The sequence below is a fragment of the Anarrhichthys ocellatus genome, unplaced genomic scaffold, assembly GCF_004355925.1.
Source record: "Anarrhichthys ocellatus isolate YVR2014 unplaced genomic scaffold, GSC_Weel_1.0 scaffold31, whole genome shotgun sequence".
Lineage (NCBI taxonomy): Eukaryota > Metazoa > Chordata > Actinopteri > Perciformes > Anarhichadidae > Anarrhichthys > Anarrhichthys ocellatus.
Window position 1 is genome coordinate 5,000,849 of NW_022280061.1, and position 24,522 is coordinate 5,025,370.

A 24,522-nucleotide genomic window follows, 5' to 3' on the forward strand; every position below is an offset into this window, starting at 1 on the left:
TATATATATATATATATATATACGTATATTAGAGAGGGCTTTGCCTATTTTGGGTCTGTTGAAGAAGCACTGTGAAGGTGAGTTCCATCGAGGTGAATCAGTCATCAATAGATTCTATTTTCCCTCATTTTCACTGAATATGGAGTTAAACTGAACCCTCCCTACAAAGAGCAGGTTCTCTGCATATTATAGCGGCATCCAAATATTGGATGTTCTGGAAGTGAAATTTAATTTGTGTATGAAGAACAGCCTGTAGAAGCTGAGGACACAAACGGCTGGATAGGACTCAGACATGTTTCTTTTTCCTTTTTCTCAAATTAACAACTGCACTGACTTGGAAGAGGGCTCTGAATACAACCAAAGCCACAATTCATCCAAAGCCACAATTGGTCCACTTGAGAGTTGATAATGCATCATCAAGTGCAGCACGTGAGCCGTGATGGGTTGGAGTTATGCATTTTTCCACACATAACTCTTCCTCCTGAAAACAGCTTTGGCAGCAGTGAAAAACCCGAACCGGAAACTGAATTACTGAAATGCAGCTTCTTGGCTTGCCCCCCCCCCCCATAACAGTACCGCTCCGGTTCCACTGACCGAAAAATGAAACATGCAAGCTTCCATCAAAAGCACTGCTAATAAGTCAGTGAACTTCACAGCCGAAGGAAGTTACATGTTGAAAGGCCATAACTGAACTGCCGTTTGGTGGAGATGTCGCTGAAGTTGAGCTCGAGGTTGCCTCTGTTCTTTCTCTACACTGACACCTGAAACATGTTGGAGTTCCTCTTACTCAATGAATCGGGAGAGTAAGTAGGAAAGTGAGCCAGAAGGAGACAGGAATATACAGGAAGTCATATGGCAAAATGAGAGACATCCAAAGCAGTGGAGACGATCCCTGAAGTTAAGAAATCAAGTCCACTGAAGAAGAACCGACTTCTGGAAACCTTCTCCACAGAATCCTGCATTTAAAAGAATGAAAACAGTGCACATCCGGGTCAGGGTCGTCCGTGCTGTCAAATGAAAGTCATGTACACTGTTAAACATTTCCCCCAAATTAATACACCCGGTCAGGTTACGGGCGCCCCGAGCTTTTAATTGCTTCAAAGTTGCCAGGCAACTGCTAAAGAGGCTGTTCCAGTGCGAATGTGTGCTCTCGTGTTTGGCAGTGACACATAAGTGGAAGACAGATTTCACTGGCACACACACCCACCCACACACACACACCCACACCCACACACCCACACACACACACACACACACACACAGACAGTTTGGTCAGTATTTATTACTGTATTGATACTGGATGACCTTACAATGGGTAATTATGTTCTCCATCTGTCGCTCAGCTTCCTCGATACCACTCATTATCGCGAGCACCCCCCCCCCCCCCCCACCCCCCCCCCCTCCCCCCCCCCCCCCCCCCCCCCGAACTGCTCTTACAATCTCTCACTTTTCTAAAAGCTCTTCTCCCGGCGCATTCTCCCTCTCTCTCCATCTCAGCTACTCTTTTATTCCCCTCCGTCTCATCCTGCTGTTAGCTTTTCTCTCATTCCACTCCCCGCCTCCTCCTTTCAGCCACTCATCCTGCAAATCAGTCTTTCTCATTTCCCCTACCCTGCTTCCATGCCTCCAATTTTACTTGACCCTTGACTCTTTCCATCCACTGCTCTTCCCCTGCTTTTTGCCTCTCTTGACCTGTGTCTGCTACTTTCCCTTCCTCTTCATTGCTCTACTTCCCAGCAGCCTGGCTCTGTTTTTATCTCTTCCTCTATGCTCTTTTTCACCTTTCTTTCCTCTTTTAGACTCCCGCCCTCCCCCCTCTTTTACTTTCCCTCCTTTGTTTATTCCCTCCTCTCTTGCTTTGTCCTCACCTCTGTGTTTCAGGCTCACTGTTTGTTCTCAGTTCCCTCTGAAACACTAGCGGAGGCTGTCTGAGGCTCTTACCAACCACAGTAGAAGTCTGCATTAATATTGCATGCCACTGTCTTATCGACCACAGCAATGCCAGGAATACGGAGCCGGCTACAAGACAAGTTAGCGGCTAGAGTGGCTGCTCGCTCACACACACGCACGCACACACACACACAGCGCTATGGTAACAGCTACTAAAGCCCGATTCCTGGCTTGGGTGGCATCGGTTTAGGATTGTGTGGTGCTCTGAGCCTGAAGCCCAACGATCAGCTTTCCTCCCAATATCTGTCAATGAACCACCAGAGAAAGTCAGGAGATATTTTAGAGCAAAGATGGAATCAAGCTGCAACCCCTGAATATGAAACTGCGAGGACTGTCTCATCAAATCAATCAATGTGAACTTAAAACAAAGAGGACCCACATTCTTCTATAATGGTAAAAACACAAGGGCAAACACACACACACACACATGAACCCAGCATGTGTCTGCTCTGCGCATGCCTGCGGCCTGCCTGGCTTTTCCATCAGCTGGACCGATCACATCTTATTATCAGTTCCTTTGAACCGTGGGCTCAGAGCATGATAGCACTCTCAATTAATGCCGTATGATCTACTTTGACGGAGCGAGTAATGACAAGTGCTTGGCCTGCGTGTGTGTGTTTGTGTGCACATGTGCAGGCATATGTTTTATTTGCACGTATATATAAGATTCTCTGTGTGTGCACATTCCTGAACGTCCATGCGTGACCATGTCCTTGTGGGTCTTTCCACTACAGTAGGTGCATGTGTGTGTGTGCAGGGTTGCGTCAGTGAACCAGTTTAGGCTAAATTGGGAGCGACTATGTGGCTCTGCATAGAATGTATTTTCAAAGGCATCCTTTTATCTTTGGCCTTCATAACCAATGGAATCTGGTTTTGAGTATTTCACCACACTGTCATCTCTGATGGGCCTAAAGAGACCCAGCACCTCTCAGGTTGCTCTACTTATACTCGTCAGAGGAAGATAACATTCGGGAAAGTTTTGGGGTTTGAATATTAGGTGAGGCGTGCAGACATAAAAGCCTTTCTAGCTGTGTGTATGCGTGTCCATCCACAGAGATTACACACACAGGCCAAAGTGGATTGACACACGGGAAGATGAAAGCGCTCCAGGACCTGGAGAAAACAGACAGCCTGTCACTGCGCCTGTCTGCGTCTGTGTGCGCATGTACCTCTGAAAACACAAACACAGATGAAAGGTGGTATGCTGTGTTAAGGCTGCAGGCGTGCACCAATACAAACACACGATGAGAGCCTGATTATCATTCCTTTTACCTGCGATAAACTCGTGTTTTTGACCTAATGGCCAGCTGGGGTCAAAGATGTCAGGAGGAGCTAACAGCTAACGCACTGAGATACCGTTCAGTGACATCATGATGCAACCATGCTGTGTTCTGTAATATTAGAGCTGAAGGTAAGTTATGAATTATAAACCTCGTCAAATGTAGATTTTGGCGAGAAACTTGAATACTGTGAATAGTAGTAATACTGTGTAGTACTATGTTTGGAGATACTTTTACAGCAATACAAATAGTCTTTAGAGAGAGAATCATGACCTGTTTGACTCGTAACAGCTCTAAGCAGCGTATCATCATTTAACTACTAAAGACAAGATTTATATTTAACCAACATACATACAATCTTTATTCCCTAATCATTGGGATTGTGTGTTTTCTATGGAATAAACTAGTAGAAGACTTAAACAAAGCAAAAGGAAAATATTTAGAATTGTTGACGATTTACACTTCAGGCCAATATGTCTCATTAACAATCTGCAAAGTATTGGCGGCAATAACAATGTGATTTGAGCATCTCTGATATTATAATTTCTGCTGATCCGATCCGCAACCCATCCCTCATCACTGACATTCAAAACGCTGTAGGAATTATAACCAGTATGAAGAGGAGAACCAATAACAGTGTGTGTGTGTATATATATATATATATATATATATATATACATATATATATATACATATAGGCAGATATATATATATATATATATATGTATATATATATATATGTATATATACACACACACACACACACACATACTTGAAATCCTCTTTTCCTCTGGTCATGTATCATCCCAAATGCTACCAAGAACAACAAAGTGAAGAAGTCTTTTGTCTGCAGTCAGTTGTGTCCGATTGGTCAGTGAGTTCTCGTCTCAGCGCTGTGGTGTGTGCTGGGCTGTTGCCAAGCTTTCTGCCCCCTTGCGAGTGCCTTTGGTGTTACAGTTCAGCGTAATCCACTGTGGATTACTACCGGGTCATTCTCCAACCATTAAAGACAGATTTCCTCTGCAGGGTTTTAATGAGAATCTCAGTGTTTGTAGTGTCGACTGCCCTGTGGTCTCTCTGTCTACCCTGCTTCTTTGTGTGTCAAGTCAATCTGTGTGTGTGTGTGTGTGTGTGTGTGTGTGTGTGTGTGTGCGTGCATTTGTCTCTTGTTGTTTCTTCTGATGTCTCCATCTTCTCTGTTCGGTCTGGTCCTTTATTCACTTGTAATATCGTCTAGAAGAAGATAAAAAATGAAATAAAAATGAAATTAGGTTTTGTGGAGGAAAATAAATGAACTGACCTGAAACTGTTCTGCAAACATTTCACACTGGGATATGAAGCTACTCACATGTGAGTTTATAGAATGTCTAGTTTGGGGTTCATTTTGTGTATTTTCATAATGAATTCATCTAAATGATGTAAATTCACTTGATTTGAGAGTTGAGTAGATTGCATTTCATTTGTGCTGGAAAGAAAATACAAATGTGACATTGCACCAGAAAACAGATATGAATAATCATCTGGCTGGAAAGACAACAGAACAACGGGACAATCAGGGTTCATGGTGGAAGTTCTGCTTTCACTGCCTGTAAATGCAAGCGGCTCAGAAATCGACTTGCTCAAATTCAATTCTGACATTCCCCCATAAAAAATGTTTAACTCATAAGCAGTTACCTAACAATACCAAGACTGAAGTTAAATGTCATCTTTCATTTAAGTTCAAATACTGCGCAACACATAGTTGGAGTTCCGCTCACATTCTCTATCTCTATAACTAACCTCCTGTATCCAGGGAGATTGAAATGAGAGACAGATTCTACATTAGTAAAACTCCGCCCTCTTGAGAACAGCATTAGTCTGTTTACCAAAATCAAAGCCACGGTCGTCAACGTAGACACGGAAGGCGCTCTAAGAGAGTGAGAGAGACGCTGTCACAGTGGGCAAGTCGACAGTGTTGAGTTTATTCAGTGTTTAGTTTATTAAATTACCAGAACGTCATCGTCATCGTCATCTCAGGTTTTAGTCGCTTAGTATTGGAAGTAGCGCAACCCCCCCCCGAGCACGTTGAATAAAAGCATAGAAACGGCACGGCTAGCGGTGTGCACACGTTTGTAGCATGCTAACGGCTCCTTAGTGACCACAAAAGTTCCAGAAGACCCAAAGACATGAAGTATCTCGTAGCCTGTCACTTTAACAACCGCTCACATCTCAATGCATCTCAATGCCCCCCGAAGGTTCCGGGGTATTGGGCAGACTACTCTTCATAGAGGGGGTGATGTTGACAGGTTATGCCAGAGAGAGCGGCTTTGGATCCCCTCGTTCGGAGCATTGCAACCACTGAATAAACTACTATAGATTGTTTAAGGCCCTGTTTGATTATGTTTAAATCCTGGTGTTTTACTAAGCATGTCTCTGTTGTGTTGCCAATGTTATCATGTATATATAGTTGATGTTCGACATGATATGTGCTGCTTAGTGTGTGTTGACTGTCCCTGTGCTGTAAGCACTGGGTCTTTAACCTTTTGTCTGTACACAAGCATTAAGGCTCATCAAGTGATTCCTACTTTTACATTCACGCGTTACCTTCCTTGAAGAAGGTTTTAGCGTGCGTCAGCTTAATAACTTTAGATAAAAACAATCCTGGCGCTTTCACTTGATGGGAAAAGCACGAGTGCTTCTCAGCATTTAGTACGGCGTCATTCCATAAGAGTTCATAGAGTTTCTCTAAGCGCCCACACCTTCCAGCTGAATGCTAAATACATGTTTTCAACTTAATTATTTAAACTCAATTGGATGGAGATAGATGGATGGATAGATAACAGAATTCAAAATGAACACACACCGCTTTCGCTGTTGATTACTGTTCTGGTCAAATGACTTACAAATTCATGATGTTATGACTGGCATGGAGCACATCATTATAATGATCGTATTGCTATGTAGCCAGTTGTGACATTCTGGCCGCTACTTCAAAAGTGCTCTGGCTGTCTTCCTTTCACTCGTCCCTCTGCACTGTGTTAGTGAGCGCTGTGTGTTGGTAGCCCGCCTGCCTTTCCTGTGGCTTTAGATCCTGTGGCATCCAAACGTTCACAATGCTCTGCCCTCGACACCTTCTCTCTCTGCATGTCAGTGTGCGGAGACAAGCCGGCAGACCGCGACTCCCCGCCTTCTTCTATGTGTCTGCATCTGTGTGTGGGCATTTCCATGTGTGTGTATGCATGCATGGCTTTGTGGTGGTGGTGGTGGCGCATGGAGGGGGCATGCACATGCGTGTGTGTGTGTGTGTGTTTGCATGCGTGTGTGCCAGACTGGCCCCAGGGTCCGAAGCCATCACGCTTTATGAGGTATGGCAAGGTGAAGGAAAAACATCTGCTTGCCCAAAGAAAAGCCCCGGTCTGGGACTCATGCTGGGTGTGGAGAGTTAGTGCACACACACACACACACACACACACACACACACACATTGAACTGCTCTTAGAACATGTATACAGGACTCACTGTGCAAGATCTTGATGTTCCAATGTGGCTACACATGCACACAAGCACATATACCTATATATGTATGACAGCACACACACACATTCATAGATCTAAATCAAATACTCCTTTAAGTGCACGCATGCACACACGCACTGCTCCTCCAGCTTTCTTTTCACTGATTCCCCTTCATAGGTTGGCTCTTGTTCTCTCTCATTCCGGCAGTTCCCTCATGTCAAGGGCATTGGAACAATCCCCTAGTACCTGCCATCATGCCCCCCCCACCACCCCCTTCTTCATCTTCCCGCTGCCCCTCCTGTCTTCTCAGAACACCCCGGAGAGGACTGCCATGTAAGGTCCAGTGGAGAGAGGATAGACACAGAGAGCGTTCAGACCGCCTCTGACATCGGAATCACTGAACCTGCCCACATCTATTCTCTCCAACCTTGTCTGTCAGACCGCCTGTCTGTATGCTATATATGTGTGTGTGTGTGTGTCTGTGTGTGTGAGAAGAGCAGCTCTGCCTTTTTTTTGTTTTAACTCCTTTTGTATGCAGGCGAAGTTGGCTGACAAAGTAACTTTTCTTTTCTGTCTCTGGGAAGCTGTGGGGGAAGATATGTGCTTTCTTTCTGCTTTGGCATTTGTTGGCCCCTGAGTAAATGCACTGGAGCAGGTTGAGCGTGTCTGGTTCATGGCACATCAGTGGTGCTTATGGGCTGAAAGAGCTGCAAGTAGCACTCCAGCTGTGGGAATCCCATATCTTTCTCGATATCATATCTGAGATCCGAAGACTGGAGCTTGTTGTCCCTCTGACACGCCTCATAGTTATGAGTTAAAGCTGAAAACAAGAACATGGAGAAAGACCAAACTGTCAATCTCATCACCATTGTTTTGCTTTCCAAAAAGCATTTGCCCTGTTTAATATGCCTCGTCAAGCACCCTAAAAGGGTTTGGTTAAATGAAAGTCATCGGTTGAATACCGCTTGATGAACTTTAGCGAGTACAGTTCCTATCCGTCTCCCACTTGGCCCGACTCCCCGTCAACATCGTTTGTCTGCTCCGTCTGGCCTGTAACTGTAAAATACCTCAAACATCATCAAAAGGAAATATTCCCCTTTTTCTGACTTAAATAAATAAAGAGATGCAATTCCAATCCGTGCATGCAGGCATTACGTCCAGCCTGTAATCAATGTGTTTATAGGGAATGTTATGCTATGCTATTGTCCTGGAGGAATTTAAAGATGAAATCTTTGGTGTCATTTTTCGCTTTCATTGGGCTGATGTAGTGTAGAGGCAAACTAGAAACAGGAGGTAGAGAGAGAAGCTGGTTCCATCACTAGAACCAGACTGGGGACATTGTGGCTGAGTCATCGTTTATTGCAGTTATAACATTGCACTTGCTAAATAAAGGCAGGGTCGGTAATTATTGTGTTGAAATCATCATTATATCTCAACAGCAATCAAAGAATCAAATGCTCTGACAAAAAAATAATAATAATAATAATCAGGTATCGGTGGTTGTTGCAGGACTTGCAGTTTTCCACAAGCTGCTAGCTGAACTGTGAGTGCTAACAGTAGCCTCTGAACAGCTGTGAGTGCTAACAGTAGCCTCTGAACAGCTGTGAGTGCTAACAGTAGCCTCTGAACAGCTGTGAGTGCTAACAGTAGCCATGTTTGTGTGATATGTTTGCGTTCACGAGGCCTGAAGGGACGGGCTGTCAGTGTTGCCAACTTGGCGACTTTCTTGCTAGTTTTATCATCTTTTGGAGCTCGTGCTGCACGCTGGGCTTGTTGGTGGGTTCATTTTTAGAAAGCTAGCGTACTCTTGCTAGTTTCTCAAGATTACCAACCCTGCCTTGAATTGATGGCATCTGGGAACACGATAACGTTACTATAACCAAGTCAGACAGGACCCGAGCAGCAGGTGATCACAGAGGTTGTAAAGAAGCAGTAAATAACTATTTTATTTGAAAGGAATTTCTTGGTAACAAAAGTTATATTTAAATTCTATGTCACCCACCAAAATGCATTGTGTGCATCGTTGAGTCCCATCAGACATTACATTTATTAAACTGATTTTTGTTTTTTTGCATTGTTTGCATTTTTTATTTTGTTTTAGCTTGCAGTCTTCTCCCGTCTTGCGTTTGTTGGGTGACTGCTGCGTTTCTTCGTGCATTATGACCCATCAAGTCATACTGTTTGACAGTAGATTGACAAAAAAAAAAATAGTATTTAAATATGGGCTGAAAAACTCTTAATGTCCCAGATAAAGACGTGTTGATAGCTCATGTATACATTTGTAGCTTAAGAAATATAATCTATGAAATACATTGTGTGACGCAGACAAACAGCTTCATCTGAGACATTTAGATTCCTCATTTGAGAATACAGAATTAACGGTCGATGGTTATACGATGTTCAGAAAAGGCTGGAATAGATATGTGGAGGCGTAGCTTTGTATATCCAGAGTAACATTGCAGTAAAAATACGAAGTGATTTAACGTTGTGTGACATAAAGGCACTGCTGGTTCAGGTTCTGCTATAGGCTGCCTCGTGTGGGAGACACTGAGACTCCTTTTGTGAAATGCTGGATGAATCTAGTGATGAAAACCGAGAAGTGTATTCAAACATTCCTTTGGTTAGCTACCAGTCCTTAAAAAAGAAGCTTCTTGCAGTAGCCAGTGCTCGCAACCTAACGCAACTTATTACATCACCAACAAGAACCAGCACAGATAAGAATGGACTCAGGTCATCAGCGTGTATTGATCACTTATTCACAAATATCCCTGAACTCTGCTCTAAAGCAGTATTAGTATCTCATAACTTAATAACATTTAAAAAGCAGCCTGTTGGATTACACACAAAACGTCATACAAGCGCTTCCTGAAATATATTTTTATGGAGGACGTAATAAGGACCCGGAACAGTTATGAGATTATTTATGAAGATCAAGTAAAGAGAAACAGTAAATTGATTAATTGTGAAAATAATCATCAGACTAAAAGATAATGAAAATAACTCATAATTATGTTTCTCTAAGATGGTGTATGTAGTGGCAAGCATTACAAATATGATCGGGTGAGACTCAATCATCAAATGTTAAAATACATATTTCTGTCTTGCATACAGAGAAACAAGACGGTCATAAATACAGAACCTTATTTTTGGTGAAGTCTGGTTCCCTAGCGCTCATCACTGCATTCAGCAAAGCAGCTTCCTGACCCCAGTCGTTCCAAACATTGCTCTCAGTGAAATAAAAGACACCCTCACACGTATGTTCTGTTGTCCTCTGGCTCCATACACTAGCATCTACACAGATCTGTCACAGAACGAGGACTAACGCCTGGGTCACACTGCCTGTGTGAGAAGTGTGCGGAACATCTTGCTTTTTATTTCAGAGCCCATGTTAGCAGTTCAGAGCAGCCACACAGCCTGCGTGAACAGTGTGATTCAACTGCAGCTCGGCTGCGTGTCAGCCGTGTCTTAGAGATCAAGGTGTCATTAACTTTCTCCATATGCAGCGCACCGCTCACAGCAAAAACACAGTACAAAGTTTCCTCCTGACAGCATATTGACTGGAAATCTATACTGGAAAAAAAAGCTCATGATTATTTTTAACTTAACACTTGTTTTTCTGTTTCAAAATAAAACATCTTTTGAGCATCTTTCTGTGAACAGAATCCCTTCATTTGTCAACACAAGGCTTTCATTCTAATATATCGGCAGGTCAGTGTAGCGGGTTGTATATGGACCCAAATGCAACACACAGGATTCCAGGGATCTTTGACCCTTTATTACAAACTTCGATAACAGCAGACAGAGTTTAAACTGGGTCAGGATCAGAAGGCTAGTGGGTTTACCGGGAGTCAGGCAAGACGGGTAGAACAGGGGCAGGCAGGGTCGGTAACAGGAGATCAGTCTGGCATGGAAAATGAAGAACAATCTGGCAAATGTGTCTGGGAGACAGGAGTCTATCGAGGGGCTTGATTACTGATCAGAGGCAGGTGAGTGAACAGGTGAAGGGAGTTAGACTGATGAGGAGGGAGTGACTGACAAGTAGAGTGAGGAGGGTGTGGAGTTGAACTGTGACAGTCAGTGCCTTTGAAGTAACCGTGTGTAGAATTTAGAGGGATTTATTGGCAGGTATTGAATATGATATTCATAACTCTGTTTTATTTAGTGTATAATCCTCTGAAACTAAGAATTGTTGTGTTTTTCCTTAAATTTGAATAATGCGTTTATATGTAGACAGGGAACGGGTCCTCTTCAGAGTGTCCACCATGTTGCACCCACTTGTTTCTCCAGTAGCCCAGAATGGACAAAGCAAACACTGGCTCTACAGAGAGCCTGAAGGCAGCATAGCAGGCATGGAGAGAGAGGGAGGGGTGAGCAGAGGAGTGAGCAGAGGAGTGAGCAGAGGGTGAGCAGAGGAGTGAGCAGCGGGTGAGCAGCGGGTGAGCAGAGGAGTGAGCAGAGGGTGAGCAGAGGAGTGAGCAGAGGAGTGAGCAGCGGGTGAGCAGAGGAGTGAGCAACGGGTGAGCAGAGGGTGAGCAGCGGGTGAGCAGAGGGTGAGCAACGGGTGAGCAGAGGGTGAGCAGCGGGTGAGCAGAGGGTGAGCAACGGGTGAGCAGAGGGTGAGCAGCGGGTGAGCAGAGGGTGAGCAGCGGGTGAGCAGAGGGTGAGCAGAGGGTGAGCAACGGGTGAGCAGCGGGTGAGCAGAGGGTGAGCAGCGGGTGAGCAGAGGGGATTTATGGATTGGTATCATTTACATATGAGCACACGTGTTTTTTTCCCATCTAAAATAAATATAAATGTCATTTGTTATGAAACATTCTGTCCATCATGAAAGGCAAACTATGAGGAAGGAAGGGCTGCAGCTGCAGCAGCAGCAGCAGCAACGCTGTCAGTGTGAACACCACCATGAGAGAGACGAAGGCTGCTTGGCCCGGTGTGAGACTGCAGTAACGACGTCTGATTAGGTTCAGAAGTGAATTGGTGACGATTACTCACTCACTCACACCGAGGACAAAGAGACGGAGAGCAATTAGGGGGGGGGACATAACGAGAAAGATAGAGCGGCAATTCAACTGAATGAGAAAAACAATCAAGGGTGTGGCTGGAGGAACTTTTGATAAATGTGCATCATGACTGTGGTGGGCCGCCGCAGTGAGGGAGTTAAGTGGCCAATGAAGATTGGCTGTAAATAAGTGGCTACTTGTTGCAGAAATTATGCAAGAGTTGTGTGTGTGTGTGTGTATCTGTGTGTAGGGGGGGGGGGGGGGGGGGTGTTGCATACATTAGCAGCCATAATGGAAATCACTCAAAGCTGCATTTTCAACTAGGAATTTTAACAAACTGGGGGGTTCGCTTCCTCCAATTTAAACAACAGCTTCTCCCACAGTAAACACTCTTTGTCATCTTTTAAATTGTGTTCTTCCCCTCCGCTCATGCCACTCTCTATACTGCACAGTGTCTGCCATCAGCACAATCTAAAGCCATCGGAGTAGACTCTGGGTTTTACCGAACAAATTAGAGACAATAATCATTGAGGATCTTTTGAACAGCTGCTAGGAGGCATGGAGTGGAGGCCTGGGAGGGAAGGCCCAGGTGTTGGGGTGACTTCCAGACAGAAAAAGGATGGGCGAGAATGGCAAACGAGATATGTGCAAAGAATGAAAGAATAACGGGTTTAAAAAGAAAGAAAAGAGAGAGAGCTAAGGAAGAGGAAGAGGACAGAGCCAGAGAGGAAGTGGAAAGACACCCTAAGAAAAGAGAAACTTCATCCAAAAGGTGCTGAAAGAAGCCAATTGAGAGAGTTTTTAGCCCACATCTTGGCAGGCGAGCACACACACACACACACACACACACACACACACACAAATGCATACGGACTAGCTGGCAGAACATCACATTATTGCACAGCGATTATCCAGCAGGCATCTGGTGAGGCAGCGAACACGGTCTAGCAGTGCATGCAGGCTAGGCCATATGTGGGCATGTGTGTGTACAGCGTGTGTGTACAGCGTGTGTGTGTGCACACGCACACGCTACCACGCGAGTGCCAGGCTGTGTTCATGTATGTGTGTGTATGTGTTCGGCAGGTGTCTGTGGGGACAGATGCTCACTAAATAGTATCATTGTGTCTAATTGGGGATTAGCGAGTGGATGTGTAGCGGTTGAGAGTAGTTTGTCTCGGCTGCTGACAGGTCTCACCTTAAGCGGATGCACAGGAGGCAGAGGATGAGCGTCAGGAGGAGAAGCAGCATATCAGGTAAAACTGTAAACGATCACAAGGAAGGTTTAATAGAAGTCAGTCTGGGTTTAATGGCTGATATTGTTGGTTGATTAATATATCATATTAATATTCAACAATAAGTGCGAAAGTTATTTACAACAATTGTGGTGATCGATTAATTATCATCAACTGAATCATTCAAATCAGTGAAAGTGCCACAAACTGTAAGGATCTGCGTTTCTGTTCGGTTTTCTTGCATCAATCAAATACCTTTCGGTTTTGGTCAGTTTGAAAAAAAGGACAATTTAAAGGTTCACCTTGGTCTCTGAGAGACTGTGATCGGGGAAAATACATCAAGTGTGGACCAGTGCCTTTATACATAAGGTTAAATGTATTATAGGTCTTTATACAAACACACAATCAAGACATACCGTACAAAACAGCATCACACACAATAAAGATACAATAAAATGATCAAAATCCAGGTTATTGGTTCGTACATGACTGATACATCTTAAAAAGAAAAGACTAATTCACGTGCCATGGCCAAACTTATTGACCGCTTGTCGTAGACTCAACCCTAACCCTGCCCCCATTACAGCTGATTTCAAATACTAAACAGTTAATGAAATAAACACCAAAAGAACAAAAGACTAATGTCTAAAAGAAAGGTGTTTGTACAAATGATATTTTGTGTGTACTGTATTGTATGCGTTTACACTTTGCTGACATAACTCGGATTGTTTTGGAGATATCATCAATCTTTCTATTTTTTATTTTTTAACTGCCTTCTTGTGTGTTGCTGTGTATTCCTGCAAATACACCATTTGGCATATGCTGCTTCTTTTAGTAAATATAGTTGCGGATCTCTTGAGAAGCCAGTGATTAGTTCATTGTGCACTTCACCATATGTTGCCACAGCATTTCAGTGTCTTTGATTTAAACGATGATATGCTCCACTGCATCCCTCTGCATCTCCATGCAGGTTTCTTTAGCCTCACCTTTCTCTTGGAGTCGATTTATTTTATAATATCACAGCGTATGAACCTTTCCTGAACATGCATCCCTCTGCTCTGATGCACACATGCACCGGTGCACGCACTGGCACATGCAAAAAGTATGAGCATGGACATGTACAAATCAAACATGGAAATGCATTCACGCCCCCACACACACTTTGATCTTCACACCCACCGTCCCGTACGCACATTCCCAACAATCGTTGAGACAAATCGCTGTGGGACCTGCCTCCATGTCTCCTAGCAGCCGCTCCGTCTCAGCCTCGACACAGAGCGATGTAAAAATAACACGGCAGCACTTAAAAAGACACCAGGGGAAAGGAGACAAGGCAGCCAAAAGCACTACTGTTTATCTCTAATGGGACACCCACATATGCCAGGAAGGGGGTATTTGTCACCAATCCACGGGGGGTGTGTGTTCAATCAACTGCCATGGTTGACTCATTGGCTGCCAAGAACAACCAAAAGATAGATATATATATATATATATATATATATATATATATATATTAGTGCTGAAGCTAAATTACCCTTGAAATAAAAAGCAAGGCCTGGCAAGATTACATGTGATGCAAATCAATGAATGGCGAAGGACGAACGGAATAGTTTGACAAATTGCAAAAAATACACTTAGTCGCATTCCTGCCGAGATTAAGATGAGAAGACACGTCCACGCTCGTGTGTTCATTCAATATAAAGTTGGGGCCAGCAGCCAGTTAGCTTAGCATAGAATAGAGAGACAGCTCTGCTTGAAGGTAACACAATCAGACTACCAGCACCTTTACAAAGAAACACATTATATTTCATCACCAAGTCTTCCTGAAGACATCAAAAACAATATAAGTGAAATACTTTTAGAAGTGGCGGAAGAAGTACTCCAAGTACTCCATTACAAGTAAAAGTCCTGCATTCAGAACTGCCCTGAAGTAAAAGTAGAGAATGATGATGAGCAACATGTGGGAAAGAATCAGGAGTAAAAGTGCTCATTATGCAGATGTGATCATCATCTTATTGTTGCAGCTTGAAAAGATATACTAAAATATTAGTTGATTTCTATGAACGTGTATTCTTGTATTCTTGAAGGATAAAGTCACAGAAAATGAAAATATTCAAATAGCTAAATGTTTACAAGAGCACAGCGTTCCTTGTAGCTCTCAAGGTGCACCAGGTGATGCGTTTAACTTTAAAATGAACAAAATGTCCTCAAGCGCTTTGTGGATCTAGAGAGTCTGTGATCCGCCCACCACAGCCCCACCAAATCCTGCAGAATACACAAAGTACAAAGTACAATCCTTCTCTCTGAAGTAGTGAAATAGAAGTATCAGAAAAACTAAAAGTACCTCAACATTATACCCGAACTACAACAACAGCAGTAACTTTACTATACTTAAATAAATGAACTTAGTTCCACTGCTTCATACTGAAAGGAGAGTCAACATCTGCCTCTTTGCAAGAAAGCGAATAAGCATAACGCCAGAAATGTCAGAGAATTCCTTAAAATGTACATTGTATTCATACATGTTGTACCGTGCACACCACATCGGGTTCCTGAGGTTCTGTGTGCCGATAGCTTCCTGACCTCGAATACAGTGTTTGCATGTTTACCTGCACGTCTGTTTCCAGCATGTGTGTGTGTGTGTGTGTGTGTGTGTGTGTGTGTGTGTGAGTGAGTGAGTGAGTGTGTCTGTGTGTGTGTGTGTGTGTGCATAGCTCAGCGGAAGCTGGGCCATATGGAAACACGGTCGAGGCTTTTTGCACCTCTTCGCACCTTCTGGTCTTTCCACTGCTTGTGTTGCCGTAGGGAGGAGGGGAAAGGGTAGAGCGTAGATAGGAGGGATAGAGAACAAGCAAAGAACTCTAAATGGCTTTCTGATGCATGCTGCGTGTAAGGACGCTCCAAGGACGTGAGAGGTATTGGGGGGTTGTCAAGGAAATAAACAAACCTTGACATACAGACCAATACAAAGACGCACGCAGAACATACATCCAGCCACGTAATATTCATACATAAATAATAAGTCATATTTAGTTATATATATATAACTCCTGAAAGAGGACGCTCGAGTGCAATCCGAGCCTCTGTGAATGTTCCCTGAAGCCTCAGTAAGGCGTACAGTACGTGGTGCGTTGTGTAAACAGCTTTTGTTTCACACAGTGGATCCAGCATGCTGAACAGCCCTCTGCTGGTGTCTGACAACTTTCTAAATGAAGCTCATTATGTCCTCATTGATTTTTCATATTCCTCCTCACTGGTAAATACACCCAAGGTGCTCCTCTTACACTCTGCCCTCCCGCCCGGGCTGCCTCTCCACGGCACCCGCGCCATCCATCTATCTATCCGTCGTTTCTCCAGCTTTGTATCAGCAGCGGCAAACAGCAGAACACTTAAGGGAGCGGAACGGTTTCCAATTAGCAAAACAAATACCTCCGCTCACTCTCACCCTGTCACATAGCGCCTCAGAGAGCCTGGGCGGCCATTACAGACAATTAGAATTTAATAAGCCCAATATGCTCACTGTACTAATGGAGAGGGAGGAGGGAGAGCGAGATATGTGCCCTCATCATCCCTCTCCCCCCATCCCCCCTCTCTCCCTCGTCGCTATATATTTCTTATTGCTCTAAATCCTTGCAGTTGTCCTGGCAGCTTGTTCTTATTTGAATAGTCGGGGCTTTCTAGGCCCTCTCTCTCTCTCTCTCTCCCTCTCTCTCACCGTCTATCTCTTCCTCACCAATATCATTTTCTCACCCTCTTCCTTCTCTTGGCCTTTCTTCACACTCACACCATTACTCCCTCTTCCTCCCCTCTCACTCTTCCTATTCATCCTATTCTCCTGTCTTGTCTTGCCCCCTCAGTCTCGTTTTCTCGCTCTTGAAGATATTTTTCTTCAGCTACGTCATTCGATTGTATTCATATCCCCCCACTCTGAACTCTCTGCCACACGATCACGCCTTTTGCATTCTCTCATCCTGCCGCCACGCTCATCCTACTATCTGCTCGGTCTCCGTGTCTCTTCTCAGTCCCCCTCTCTGTTTTGCTTCTGTAGAGAGAACCTATGAAATGAGGTGATACAAATGGCATTTTATGGGGCTGAGCAGCACAACCAGGCCGAACACGGCAGGCAATCACAAAAGCCATTGTCTGCTGCGCGTGCCATTTTTAATGTGTTCCATTTGATTTAATGCGAGCGATAGGTGAGGCAGGAAAGGAGGTGAAGCCTCGGAGGTGAGAATGAGAGGGAGGGTAGGGGTGAGAACGGCGCTAAAGGGGATAAAGTGACGGGTTAGAGAGGAGAAGTAGAGAATAAGAGAAAGACAGGAGAGGTCGCAACTGGAGTCCTCACTTCTGGGTAGAATTAATAAGGGACAGCCGCTGATATCTCATTTCTAGGGAAGAAATGCCGTTTAGAGTGAGAATGAAAATGGAATACATGCAGCGAAGCAAGCTGCGGCAGAGGGAGAGCCCAACAGACAGTGAAATATTAAAAAATAAATGCAATATCCAATGCACAAAGTGATTACATTGCCAGAGGGTGACATAGGTGCGAGCATTGTAATGGCTTTTTTTGTGCTTATAAAGCCGTTCATTTAAAAGAACAGGCATATTTACATCCAGATGGGATCTCTTAGGTATTACCTATTCCCCCCCCCACACACACACACACACACACACACACACACACGTCCATAAATCTGTCGTTGGTGTGCAAGATTGGATGATTCAAATTTCAGCCACTTTTATTTTCCAAAGTCCATTTGTGTCAGTGTGATGGGGGTGCAGAGGTTGTGCTGTTTGCAGTAGATTGAAATGCCTGAGCAGTTCAATTACACTCACTTGGGTGAAAAGTCCAAGACTGATGAGTTTCTCTCTGCTGTGTGCGGCTCGCACGCAAAGATAGAAATGAGTCCGATCGAACCTTTGACTGGACAAAATAAATATGGTTTGTAAGGCAGACACACTTAATGCACATGCACAAATTAATATCCATTCTCCTGTTCTTCTTTGTTCCCTCCTTTGTATTCAGATGTGATTCATCCTGACTCATCTTTACCCCCCCCCCAAGAAGAGGTGGATGTAATATATCGATGGGGCCACAGGCACTGTGTATGTGGCTTGGACAAACTGTAAGACACAATCCCTCGACCACCACTTCCGGAGTTTGTTCAACACAGAAACATGTTCAGATCGACTTGATAACATGTACGGACGTACAGTAGGACGTGTTTTTCTGTCAACATTAACATCTACAGCTCATGGTTAATGATATTTAATGTATTCTAATGTACCCTCTCTACTCTAGTTAAGACCTGCACCACTGATATTGACGAGGCAGATGAATGATGCAGAGCTCAGTCCTGTAATGCTACTTGTCACACCGCTGTAGGCTCGTGGTTGATCCTGGTTTGGCTCACATGACCACAGTGATCAGTGCTTTTGGCAAACCCTCGTCTCTCAGCCTAATAGCTATAGACACCATGAGAGCAGTGCTGTGATTGTCAATGAGCACTTCAGCTTCCAAGCACCATGGGATAATTAGCTTCCTTTCCCTGCCTGCCAGACTTGGCAAGACCCCCTGGTTTCTTTCTCTCATTTTTTTTGTTTTATAATATCTACTTTGTGAGTGTGCGAGAAAAGAAGCATTTCTATTTTTTAGGATTTTCTCAAATTTATTTTGAATTTACGATGGTGCCAAAAATGATAACTGTGGTAACTCAACAATCACATGAGGCTATTTGTTACTGATTCACCATGTGTGCTTTGATAGGATGAGGACATCCCACTCAGGGTCCATAGTGGATGATTCTGCATCACAGGATTTAAGTCCGGTGTTGATGCAGGAGGTAGTGTGTCCTTTGTGTAGCCAGGTAGAACATAGTGTGGTGCATAGACATGGCAGAGTTCACATCCTAAGTTATTGATATTACTGTACCTGTAACCACAGTGTTTCCCAAACAACAACGTGGTTTATTTGCCTAACCTGACAAGACCTAATAGTTTATGAAGCATAATAATAATCTCCTCTAACCTTAACCACACTGTATTTACCATGTACAGGTAGAACCCTAACCCTATAGCAAAAACAAAGTTGTAATTAGCATGGAACCGTCCACTAATTATGTTCCGTTCTGGCACTTCGGGTTACAAAAATAGGTGATGAGTCATGAGAATAACTACTCAACCAATGGGAATATGTGGCTTAAATACCTACCTTGGTTTTACCTCAAATGTTGTTTAACTCAATCTGGGAGAGACTAAACAAAGCCTTCTAACTATAGATTGTTTAAATGCACTCACTTTACCTTGGGGTACCCTTGATGCGTGTCTCGGAAACAAGCCCAAGTAATTTGGTGTCAGAAAATTTGTTTGGCAGAGACTGAGAAGTATATGAATGATTTAGTGTGTGTTGAAATAACAGTTCTGCATTCAAAGATCTGCTTAGCTGCTGATGTAAGCTTCCCCCCCTCTCACCCCCCTTTAATCACCAGATGTAAATCAAACAGAGTAAGAAAGCACTCATTTAAGCCTGCTTGAGGAGTTTGAGTCCCCATGGGGACCTCAATGAGGTAGAGTGTCTCGCTGTGATAAGTGTAAGAGCGGATTAATCCCTTTTTTAAAAGATTGTGAAATAAAAAGCAGAACTTTGAGGCAGATGATTAATAGAGAAGGAAATAAGAGAGTGCTGTTTATTAGCAATGGATGTGCTCTGCAGGCCAGTCAGCCAGCTCACCACACAAACTGTACACACACGCCGCAGTCCTCACCGTGCCTGCGGTGCGACCATGATTATAATTCCTGGTCGCCCAAACTGGATTGATTCAAGTGCTGTTTCCTAATTACGCCCACGGACATTTTTTCTACTCTACATCAGATTGAATTGAACTTGTTTGGCCACTGGCAGAGGGCCGGTAGGGGAATGTTGAGACACAGAAATCCTGCAGACTTGCACTGTTTCTCTGAAGCAGAAGATTGATTATTAGCAGGAATACACAACCTGATCTGTGAGCCCTGATGTCTCATCTTATTAGCCAGATGAGACAGATTCTCATCAAACACAGTTTCATTCATCTGCTCACGTTTTATCCTGACAGCTCGGCACCGTTTGTATGGTGCGTGTCTGCACACGGCACCAGTCGTCCTGTGGCTGCGTTGTTCTGTAAGCTGTATTAGACAAGTTGAACATGACGCTGGTTCTTCTCTCGGGTCAGGACAGGGAAACAAGACTCAATAACAAAGTTATTACTCCTCATCCTCAGGGAAACGTGTGAACCAAATTTCATAGCAATCCAGCCAGAAGTTGTTGAGGCATTTTCATTTAAAAATACAATATGTGAAGCTCATTGTGGCTCCAGAGGAGAGGTCATCAGGGGATTACCAGAGTCAGTAGGATACATTGTCCTAGAGCCGTGAACATTTGTACAACAATTCATCAAGATATTCCACTGGAGGAAGTCCTTTGCATTCATCATTGGGGAACCATGAAGGTCTTTATAACACATCATGGAGTGTTATGACCGAGTATAGACTTGATATTGACAGACACCCTTGGCTTCGATATCAGAAACTGGAACGGGAGAGAAAGAAGTGGTTTGCTGCACCTAGTTTCTAGAAGTGCAAAGTTGGCCGACAGCAGACTGCAGGTGCACCACAGGTATTCTGTGTGTGTGTTCTGTACAGCTCTGCCGCAGTGTGTCTGGAGTTGAACTTGCCCCTACAGGCCTTCGCACATATCCTGCCACAAGTCTGATGTGCTCTTCTCAGGTTTTCCACTGTCCCTTTTCTGTGGAGAAGATAAAAGTCCCCCCCCCCTGTGAGGAGAAGATGAAGTGTGACTGCTACCTCAGCCCAACCTCTGAGTTCAGAGACAACTTTGAAAAATGGGAGCAATTTCAACAGACAAGGGGTTCTATGTGTATATACAGATACATATATATATATATATATATATACACATATATATATATACATATATATATATATGTATATATATATATACTTATATGTATCTCTTTAAAGAATATGTATCCCTTTCCTTTCCTTTGCAAAGATTGTATTTTCTTTGAAAATACTGCAATTACGCTGTTTCCTTTAAACGGCCACTCACTGTTCTTATCCAGTCGGGATGGATGAATGAGTCACTGTTCGTATTTATACTCCTTAAAGATGAAATGATTCCTTTTCCTTCATTCAATGATTAATTTATGTGGAGGTTGGAACAATGTGTCAAGCATCCACGTCTGTGATCCACAATAGTCGAAAAACCCGAATAGCTACATCAAACAGTGATCGCATATGCATGAATTTACACTCTGGTCCCATTCTTCAAAGCAAGAATATCAACATTATTGAACTATTTGCTATGATCAGTTTACAAAGCTAGCGGGAGATGAAAGTGGCGTGTGTTCATATGTGCTAGGGAGGAGATAAAGGGAGAGATACAATATGCAGCAGACAAGAGGAGGGCACAAACAAGCTCGCCTGCAAAACAAGAAAATACAAAACAGCGCAAACAAAGGAGATAAATCTGAGGAGATGGGGAGATGCTCCGACTCGCTGCAGAGATGCACCCCCGCCCCTCTCCTACAGCACCCCTGTAATCATTTTTAACATATTAAATTTGGATTAACAACAATAGCTGAATTACAATACTCGGTGCCAAGGAAATTATTTTCACCTCACTAATGAAATTTATGAAATAATGCCTGCCGCGATTCACACCTCAAGGTAGACTCACTGTCTTTCTCTCACACACACACACACACACACACACACACACACACACACAAACCTAAAGGGGTTGATTACGAAGTAATAATGGAGGTGCTGTCGTGTCATTCATCACTGTATGAAAGCAGTGATGCATTATTTACCTGCAGTGTCTATGATTAAATATGGAAATGTGTGTGTAGCTTCTTATGTGTAAATAGATTTCATACGACAGTTTGCCATGTTTAGGCTGAGACAGCGGGCTGGGTGTACACCTTACACACTACAAGGGAACCACCACAGTGACATACTCCTAACAGGAGGAATGAAGGCAAAGGCTTCTGAGGTAACTACAGCAACAGAGGCAGACGCTAATGTGTGTGTGTGTGTGTGTGTGTGTGTGTGTGTGTCAGACCTACATGCAAATAAAGTATCAAGAATCCAAATCCTTTCAATACAAGGCACTCAGGCATAATCCACATTAAATCACATATATTCATACCAACCTAATAAAAGTTAATTGAATGAGTCCACGGTGTGTGTGCCTCTCCCTCTCTCCCGGAGATGAGCCCTCGCTTGGCTACCTCATGCTGTGGGTGTGCTGAATTATTTCATGAACTGCCGGCTCCTCTGCAGAGCGGAGCGTTCACCGTAGTGTTGTGAAACGTTAGGACACCTCTCCATGCACACTTTTCTCCCCCCAGTCTCAGTCCGGCCCTGTGCCGTGATCGCATGAGACAGCGCGGCGGCTGCGTGTGTGTGCGGTCATGGAATATGTATGTGTGCATACGTATCAGATTATGTTTGTGTTTCTCATGCTGGGAATCTTTATATGTAAATACAAGTTCACATCCGCCGCGTGTGTGTGACCTCATATATATATGTGTGTGGGTGTGTGTGTGGGTGTGACGGTAATCCAGTTCCAACAGAGGAAACATGAATCAGGCTGACACGCTCCTGGCACACCCCGCTCCAGTGCCAAATGATTCTCGACATCCCGCTGGGTGTTCGACAGTCGTCCAGCCCCCTGACCTCTTCCTCCAGTGCAAAGTCTAGAGCAGAGAGACACGGATTCATATTGGAATGGGACTGGTGAAAAGTATGATTATTTCTCATTTCTTCCATATCAAAAATAAGATAACAGTAATTACTGTTCGACTGAAAAGATCTCAAATGAACACAGTGTTTAGGACAAAGGGGAATGGAAAGCAGAAGACGAATGGAAGTTATGGGGAAATGTTTTTATGAAACAAAATATCAGCAACATAAAGACATTAATAATACAAAACCCACAATAATTGACATGTTTGTAGATTGTTGCAACATATATTCATTTTGTGTAAGAAGACAGAATGTTCCATGTGCATTTAAAATGTGATCACTTAAGTCCAATTAAAGAAGGCAGCAGTGTGTCTGACAGAAACGCTTCCTGATTGCAAATGAGCTGGAATGCAGAGGAGCCCCTCAGTGTGCAGAGGAGCCCCTCAGTGCAGCATCATCCTCAACGTCAGCATCAGCAGGAGCAAGGAATCAACGGGCTGCTCAGTTCAATGTGGATGTACAGTACCGTTATGTATCACACTCTAAACTAAATAGTAACACTGTGAGCTCATCCGTTCATTACTGCAGTAGAAGATGCTTTCATCAGTGAGTGTGACCCTCCCCCTGAACCTGCTCCTCGGGTCACAGCTGCAAACACAAACCAAACACATTTGAGTCAACATGCCTCATTAAGTGATGGTTAATTCAACACCGGTCACGCCAGTGAAGCGAGAAGGCATACGAGCTGACATATGACACATGGTTCAACATTTGCCTACAGTCTGCCACAAACCCCTGACCCTCACGTAATATGAATATTATGTGTGGATAAGCAGGTAAATGTCATCGTGGCCATCAGAAGGGCAAAGATTTAGTTCCAGGGCAGATCAACCAGAATACTCAACTCAGTCAGTCATAAAGGATCCCTACAACATGCGTACTATTTGCATATCCACCTACACATCTCCAGGTTTGTTATGTGTTGACGCTCATTGGCTAGAAATTAATAGTTCAAATGTAAAGTGAAGTGTTGATAAAAGATGAAAACTAAAACATTCTAAGTTGGAGTTTGGGGTTGTTTTTAAATTGGGTTTGTTATTCTAAGTCTGGATAATATTCTACATGCAGCTGTTTACTCCTGTTCCTCCTGTTACTCCTGTTTACCCCTGTTCCTCCTGTTCCTCCTGTTACTCCTGTTTACCCCTGTTACTCCTGTTTACTCCTGTTTACTCCTGTTTACTCCTGGTACTCCTGACCAGGAGACATGGCCAGAGCCCGTTTTGATGAAACCCAAGGAAAAGGGTGAAGAGTGTGTTACTGGACGTGATCATCTGCCCATCCATCAGGGATCCATTTTACTTTCAGCTACTAATGTTTAACACAGCGTGCCCTCAGTAATGATGAGAGGACCTGGAGGCCCACAAACTGGGGCTGGACAGGAACCCATCTGGGACCACCTCACTCTGAACAGCTGGATGCAGGTACAGCGTCTCGGTCCGTTTGGTAAAAGCATTCATACAAAACCAACGATAAAAGCAACTCTACTTGAGTTGGGATGAACTTGATTGCTTTAGGCCAGGGATTCTGGGAATGCCTCTAGGGGGTGCGCGAGAGGAAAAATGTAATGGTGGTCTAATGGTGCAGTCCTGTCTCCTAAAAATGACGTTCCCCCAAAACTAAAATGCATTCTCAATTACGTTTGACCATAAACGTATTTTCTCCCTGATTACGTTTGTGTTCGACGTATTACAAATACGTTTCTCATCAACATATCTTTGCCATACTCTAGTCTTTATTATTTTTCTGTGATCTGCCTCG